The sequence below is a fragment of the Hylobates moloch genome, unplaced genomic scaffold (assembly GCF_009828535.3).
Source record: "Hylobates moloch isolate HMO894 unplaced genomic scaffold, HMol_V3 SCAFFOLD_22, whole genome shotgun sequence".
Lineage (NCBI taxonomy): Eukaryota > Metazoa > Chordata > Mammalia > Primates > Hylobatidae > Hylobates > Hylobates moloch.
In genome coordinates this window covers 3,441,393-3,450,322 of record NW_026652297.1, presented here as the reverse complement: position 1 = coordinate 3,450,322, position 8,930 = coordinate 3,441,393, and positions in this window count along the sequence as shown.

Genomic DNA, 8,930 nt, shown 5'->3' with positions numbered 1-8,930 from the left:
TATGCTAGGCCACAAAACAAGCCTCAATAAATTTAAGAAAATTGAAATTGTATCACACACTCTCTCAGACCACAGTGGAATAAAACCAGAAATCAACTCCAAAAGGAACCTTCAAAACCATGAAAATACATGGAAATTAAATCACCTGCTCCTGAGTGATCATTGGGTCAAAAACGAAATCAAGATGGAAATTTAAAAATTATTCAAACTGAATGACACTAGCAACACAACCTATCAAAACCTCTGGGATATAGCAAAGGCAGTCCTAACAGGAAAGTTCATAGCCCTAAATGCCTACATCAAAAAGACTGAAAGAGCACAAACTGACAATCTAAGGTCACACCTCAAGGAACTAGAAAAACAACAAACCAAACCCAAACCCAGCGGAAGAAAGGAAATAACCAAGATCAGAGCAGAACTAAATGAAATTGAAACAAAAAAAATACAAAAGATAAATGAAACAAAAAACTGCTTCTTTGAAAAGATAAAAGTGATAGACCATTAACAAGATTAACCAACAAAAGAAGAGAGAAAATCCAAATAACCTCAATAAGAAATGAAATGAGAGATATTACAGCTGACACCATAGAAATACAAAAGATAATTTAAGGCTACTATGAACAACTTTACACACAGAAACTAGAAAATCTAGAAGAGATGGATAAATTCTTGGAAAGATATAACCCTCCTATCTTAAATCAGAAATAACTAGATACCCTAAACAGACCAATAACAAGCAGTGAGATTAAAATGGCAATTTAAAAATTACCAACAAAAAAAAGTCCAGGACCAGGCAGAATCACAATGGAATTCCACCAGACATTCAAAGAAGAATTGGTACCAATCCTATTGACACCATTCCACAAGACAGAGAAAGAGGGAATCCTCCCTAATTCATTCTATGAAGCCAGCATCACCCTAATACCAAAACCAGGGAAGGACATAACCAAAAAAGAAAACTACATACCAATATCCCGCATGAACATAGATGCTAAATCCTTAACAAAGTGCGAGCTAACTGAATCTAACAACATATCAAAAAGATAATCCACTATGATCAAGTGGGTTTCATACCAGGGATGCAGAGATGGTTTAACATATGCAAGTCAATAAATGTGATACACCACATAAACAGAATTAAAAACAAAAATCACATGATCATCTCAATAGATGCAGAAAAAGCATTCGACAAAAATCCAGCATCCCTTTATGATTAAAACTCTCAGCAAAATCGGCATACAAGGGACATGCCTCAATGTAATAAAAGCCATCTATGAAAAACCCACAGCCAACATAATACTGAATGGGGAAAAGTTGAAAGCATTCCCTCTGAGAATGGGAACAAGACAAGGATGCCCACTCTCACCACTCCTCTTCAGCATAGTTCTGGAAGTCCTAGCCATAGCAATCAGGCAAGAGAAAGAAATAAAGGGCATCCAAATCAGTAAAGAGGAAGCCAAACTGTCACTGTTTGCTGACGATATGACTGTTTACCTCAAAAACCCTAAAGACTCCTCCAGAAAGCTCCTCAAACTGATAAAATAATTCAGCAAAGTTTCCAGATACAAGATAAATGCACACAAATCAGTAGCTCTCCCATACACCAACAGCAACCAAGCAGAGAATCAAATCAAGAACACAACCCCTTTTACAATAGCTGCAAAAAAAAATACTTAGGAATCTACCTAACCAAGAAGGTGAAAGGACTCTACAAGGAAAACTACAAAACATTGCTGAAAAAAAGCAGAGATGACACAAACAAATGGAAACACATCCCATGCTCATGGATGTTTAGAATCAATATTGTGAAAATGGCCATACTGCCAAAAGCAATCTACAAATTCAACACAATCCCCATCAAAATACCACCATCATTCTTCACAGATTAGAAAAAACAGTTCTAAAATTCATAAGGAGCCACAAAAGAGCCTACATAGCCAAAGCAAGACTTAGCAAAAAGAACAAATCTGGAGGCATCATACTACCTGATTTCAAACGATACTATAGGAACGTAGTCACCAAAACAGCAAGGTACTGGTATAAAAATAGGCACATAGATGAATGGAACAGAATAAAGAACCCAGAAATAAACCCAAATACCTACAGCCAACTCATCTTCAACAAAGCAAACAAAAACATAAAGTGGGAAAGGACATCCTTTTCAACAAATGGTAATAAGATAATGGGCTAGCCACATGAAACTGGATCCTCATCTCTCACCTTATACAAAAATTAACTCAAGATGGATTAAAGAATTAAACCTAAGACATGAAACTATGAAAATTCTGGAAGATAACATTGGAAAAATCCTTCTAGACATTGGCTTAGGCAAGGATTTCATGACCAAGGACCCAAAAGCAAAGCAGTAAAAACAAAGATAAATAGCTGGGACTTAATTAAACTAAAGAGCTTTTGCACAGCAAAAGGAACAGTCAGCAGAGTAAACAGACAACCCACAGAGTGGGATAAAATCTAGATTATGATAATCTGTACATCTGACAAAGGGCTAATATCCAGAATCTACAAAGAACTCAAATCAGCAAGAAAAAAACAAAAAATCCTATCAGAAAGTGGGCTAAGGACATGAATAGACAATTCTCAAAAGAAGATACACAAATGGCCAACAAACATATGAAAAAATGCTCAACTAATGATCAGGGAAATGCAAATCAAAACCACAATGTGATACCACCTTACTCCTGCAAGAATGGCCATAATCAAAAAATAAAAAAGCAGTAGATGTTGGCGTGAAGGCGGTGATCAGGGAACACTTCCACACTGCTGGCAGAAATGTAAACTAGTACAGCCGAGATGGAAACAGTGTGGAGATTCCTTAAAGAGCTAAAAGTGGAACTACCATTTGATTCAGCAATCCCACTACTGAGTATCTACCCAGAAAAAATCAATCATTATACAGAAAAGATACTTGCACATGCGTGCTTATAGCAGCACAATTTGCAATTGCAAAATCGTGGAACCAACACAAATGCCCATCAATCAACAAGTGGGTAAAGAAACGGTGGTACATATGTATACAATGGAATACTACTCAGCCATAAAAATGAATGAATTAATGGCATTCACAGCAACCTGGGTGAGACTGGAGACTATTATTCTAAGTGAAATAACTCAGCAATAGAAAACCAAACGTCGTATGTTCTCACCCATATGTGGGAACTAAGCTATCAGGATGCAAAGGCATAAGAATGATACAATGGACTTTGGGAACTTGTGGGGAAGGGTGGTGGGGGAGGGATAAAAGACTACAAATAGGGTGCAATGTGTACTGCTCAGGTGATGGGTACACCAAAATCTAACAAATCACCACCAAAAAAACTTACTCATGTAACCAAACACCACCTGTACCCTCAATAACCTATGGAAAAATAAAAAGTAAAAAAGAATGTATATTAAAATGTTAATTATAAAATTTAGATGTGATTATCTGGGTGTTCACTATAAAATTCTGTTAACTTTGCTGTATGTTGGAAACTTTTCATTTTCAAATGAATGCTGAATACATGAGTAAATATTTAAAAATTATAAGAGAATATTATGAGAAACAAAATACTAATTAAATTAGATGAAAACTAGTGATGAAAATTACAAATCACCAAAATTGATTCACTAACAAAATATAAAACACAAGTGTACAATAATCATCAAAGGAATTAAATTAGAAATAAAAAATTTTCTCAACAGGACAAGAAGTCCTTAAAATGTCAAAGATGAGTTTTATAAAAACCTTCGAGAAAGTGATCATCTCTTCTTTAAGCAAATATTTTAAGAAAATACAAAGATGAATGAAGCATATTATTGATATCAGTATTGGATGTCTAGAATAGGCAAATCTATATACATAAAAAGTAGTTTAGTGGATTTCTAGAGCCAAGAATGGGGTTGGGATTGGAGAGTGACTACCCATAGGTATGAGATTTCTTTGGGGATGAGGAAATGTCCTGAGATTGGTGGTAGTGATGGGTGCACAACTCTGTAAATATGCTAGAAACCATTGAGTTGTGCATTTTGAATGGCTGAATATTGTGATGTATAAATTATAATCTCAATATAATTCTTAAAAAGAAAAGATGGGGCCGGGCGCGGTGGCTCACGCTTGTAATCCCAGCACTTTGGGAGGCCGAGGCGGGTGGATCACGAGGTCAGGAGATCGAGACCACGGTGAAACTCCGTCTCTACTAAAAATACAAAAAAATTAGCCGGGCGTGGTGGCGGGCGCCTGTAGTCCCAGCTACTCGGAGAGGCTGAGGCAGGAGAATGGCGTGAACCCGGGAGGCGGAGCTTGCAGTGAGCCGAGATTACGCCACTGCACTCCAGCCTGGGCGACAAAAAAAAAAAAAAAAAAAAAAAAAAAAAATGGGTGAATAATAAAAAATTATATACTCACTTATAAAACAAAAGGAAATTCTAATTAAGATACAATTTGTTATTAACAAATTAAATGACAAAAACCATATAACCATTTCAATGAATTTATTTTTTTCCAAAATATTTTTATTGCATGCCTATTGTGTGACAGACACTGTACAGTACTAAACAAAAGAGGAATAACCATAGTTCTCAATAGAAGCAGAAAAAGCATGTGATAAAATCTCACACCAATTCTTAGCAAAATATGTTTAGAAAAGAACTCTCCTTTCAATATAATCCATAGGTTCAGAAAACACAAACAAAAAAGAACCCTCTTAATAACTTAAAGATATTCATCAAAAATAGAACATCATCCTTAATGCTGAAACATGAGAAGCTTTCTCATTGATCCTAACAGAAAGATGTCTATACTGGAGGTCCTGGCTGCTGCATGAACTTTAAAAATGAGATATATAAAAATTGCATACAGCCAGGCACACTGGCTCACACCTGTAATCCCAGCACTTTGAGAGGCCTAGGTGGGCTGATCACCTGAGATCAGGAGTTCAAGACCAGCCTGGCCAACATGGAGAAACCCCATCTCTACTAAAAGTACAAAATTAGCCGGGCATGGTGGTACATGCCTGTAACCCCAGCTACTCGGGAGCCTGAGGCAGGAAAATTGCTTGAACTCAGGAGGTTCAGGTTGCGGTGAGCCAAGAACATGCCATTGCACTCCAGCCTGGGCAACAAGAGTGAAACTTTTTCTACAAAAAAAAAAAAAAAAAAGGCACACAAAAAATCTTTCCCTAATTTAAGATAAAATAAGTAAAATGTAATGTTAAAATCCAATAGTATCTATAAACAAGACACTAGTACTAGAAAGATAGGTCAGCAAACTTGACAGATACAAGATCAATGTACAAAATACCACAACATTCCTATACATTAGAAATAACCAAGTAGTAAATATATCTGAATTTTTAATTCACAATAGGAACAAAAAATAGATGGTTTCTGGTAATATATCTGGCAAAATTTATGTGTGACCTTTATCAAAATAACTTTCACCAATGGCAACAGCAGATCAGCCTTGGTGAATGAAAGAAAATGTTGCCGTTTGCATAACCACCACCTTGTTCAGCCATGGCTACAGTGCTTGTGCGTTCATGGACCAGAACTAGGCTGACCAGGAAGGAAAGACCAACCTTTGCATAATAGGTGATTCTATTCAAAAAACTATTTTGAACTGCCTTAGCAATGGGATCCCTCTGGTGAAAAATTAACCTAAATGGATTCTCCGTTTCTTGACTCACAACTTACACATTCAAAATACAGTTATTGTGCAACAAGCTTTTTTTTTTTTTTTTTTTTTGAGGCGGGGTCTTGCTCTGTCACCGAGGCTGGAGTGCAGCGGCTCAATCTCGGCTCACTGCAAGCTCCGCCTCCCGGGTTCACACCATTCTCCTGCCTCAGCCTCCCGAGTAGCTGGGACTACAGGCACCTGCCACCACACCTGACTAATTTTTTGTATTTTTAGTAGAGACGGAGTTTCACCATGTTAGCCAGGAGGGTCTCAATCTCTTGACCTTGTGATCGGCCCACCTCAGCCTCCCAAAGTGCTGGGATTACAGGTGAGAGCCACCGGCCTGGCCAGCCAGAAGCTTTTAAAAATATTCTTGGCCGGCAGTGGAGCCAAGATGGCTGAATAGGAACAGCTCCAGTCTACAGCTCCCAGCATGAGCAACGCAGAAGACGCGTGATTTCTGCATTTCCAACTGAGGTACTGGGTTCATTTCACTGGGGAGTGCCAGACAGTGGGTGCAGGACAGTGGATGCAGTGCACCATGCGTGAGCCGAAGCCGGGTGAGGCATCGCCGAAGCCGGGTGAGGCATTGCCTCACCCAGGAAGCGCAAGGTTTCAGGGAATTACCTTTCCTACTCAAAGAAAGGGGTGACAGATGGCACCTGGAAAATTGGGTCACTCCCATCCTAATACTGCGCTTTTCCAATGGGCTTAACAAACGGCACACCAGGAGATTATATCCCACACCTGGCTCGGAGGGTCCTACGCCCGCGGAGCCTTGCTCACTGCTAGCACAGCAGTCTGAGATCAAGCTGCAAGGCGGCAGCGAGGCTGGGGGAGGGGCGCCCGCCATTGCCCAGGCTTGAGTAGGTAAACAAAGCAGCTGGGAAGCTCGAACTGACTGCAGCCCACGACAGCTCAAGGAGGCCTGCCTGCCTCTGTAGGCTCCACCTCTGGGGGCAGGGCACAGACAAACAAAAGATAGCAATAACCTCGGCAGACTTAAATGTCCCTGTCTGACAGCTTTGAAGAGAGTAGTGGTTCTCCCAGCGTGCAGCTTGAGATCTGAGAACGGGCAGACTGCCTCCTCAAGTGGGTCCCTGACCCCCGAGTAGCCTAACTGGGAGGCATCCCCAAGTAGGGACGGACTGACACCTCACATGGCCGCATAATCCTCTGAGACAAAACTTCCAGAGGAATGATCAGGCAGCAGCATTTGCAGTTCACCAATATCCGCCATTCTGAAGCCACCGCTGCTGATACCCAGGCAAACAGGGTCTGGAGTGGACCTCCAGCAAACTCCAACAGACCTGCAGCTGAGGGTCCTGACTGTTAGAAGGAAAACTAACAAACAGAAAGGACATCCACACCAAAAACCCATCTGTACATCACCATCATCAAAGACGAAAGGTAGATAAAACCACAAAGATGGGGATAAAACAGAGCAGAAAAACTGGAAACCCTAAAAATCAGAGCACCTCTCCTCCTCCAAAGGAATGCAGCTCCTCACCAGCAGTGGAAAAAAGCTGGACAGAGAATGACTTTGATGAGTTGAGAGAAGAAGGCTTCAGAAGATCAAACTACTCCAAGCTAAAGGAGGAAGTTTGAACCAATGGCAAAGAAGTTAAAAACTTTGAAAAAAAATTAGATGAGTGGATAACTAGAATAACCAATGCAGAGAAGTCCTTAAAGGACCTGATGGAGCTGAAAAGCATGGCACGAGAACTATGTGACAAATGCACAAGCCTCAGTAACCGATGCGATCAACTGGAAGAAAGGGTATCAGCAACGGAAGACGAAATGAATGAAATGAAGCATGAAGAGAAGTTTAGAGAAAAAAGAATAAAAAGAAATGAACAAAGCCTCCAAGAAATATGGGACTATGTGAAAAGACCAAATCTACATCTGATTGGTGTACCTGAAAGTGATGGGGAGAATGGAACCAAGTTGGAAAACACTCTGCAGGATATTATCCAGGAGAACTTCCCCAATCTAGCAAGGCAGGCCAACATTCAAATTCAGGAAATACAGAGAATGCCACAAAGATACTCCTCAAGAACAGCAACTCCAAGACACATAATTTTCAGATTCACCAAAGTTGAAATGAAGGAAAAAATGTTAAGGGCAGCCAGAGAGAATATTCGGGTTACCCACAAAGGGAAGCCCATCAGACTAACAGCTGACCTCTCGGCAGAAACTCTACAAGCCAGAAGAGATTGGGGGGCCAATATTCAACATTCTTAAAGACAAGAATTTTCAACCCAGAATTTCTTACCCAGCCAAACTAAGCTTCATAAGTGAAGGAGAAATAAAATCCTTTACAGACAAGCAAATGCTGAGAGACTTTGTCACCACCAGGCCTGCCCTAAAAGAGCTCCTGAAAGAAGCACTAAACATGGAAAGGAACAACTGGTACCAGCCACTGCAAAAACATGCCAAATTGTAAAGACCATCAAGGCTAGGAAGAAACTGCATCAACTAACGAGCAAAATAACCAGCTAACATCATAATGACAGGATCAAATTCACACATAACAATACTAACCTTAAATGTAAATGGGCTAAATGCTCCAATTAAAAGGCACAGACTGGCAAATTGGATAAAGAGTCAAGACCCATCAGTGTGCTGTATTTAGGAAACCCATCTCATGTGCAGAGACACACATAGGCTCAAAATGAAGGGATGGAGGAAGATCTACCAAGCAAATGGAAAACAAAAAAAGGCAGGGGTTGCAATCCTAGTCTCAGATAAAACAGACTTTAAACCAACAAAGATCAAAAGAGACAAAGAAGGCCATTACATAATGATAAAGAGATCAATTCAACAAGAAGAACTAACTATCCTAAATATATATGCATCCAATACAGGAGCACCCAGATTCATAAAGCAAGTCCTGAGGGACCTACAAAGAGACTTAGACTCCCACACAATAATAATGGGAGATTTTAACACCCCACTGTCAACATTAGACAGATTAACGAGACTGAAAGTGAACAAGGTTATTGAGGAATTGAACTCAGCTCTGCACCAAGCGGACTTAATAGACATCTACAGAACTCTCCACCCCAAATCAACAGAATATACATTCTTTTCAGCACCATACCTATTCCAAAATTGACCACATAGTTGGAAGTAAAGCACTCCTCAGCAAATGTAAAAGAACAGAAATTATAACAAACTGTCTCTCAGACCACAGTGCAATCAAACTAGAACTCAGGATGAAGAAACTCACTCAAAACTGCTCAACTACATGGAA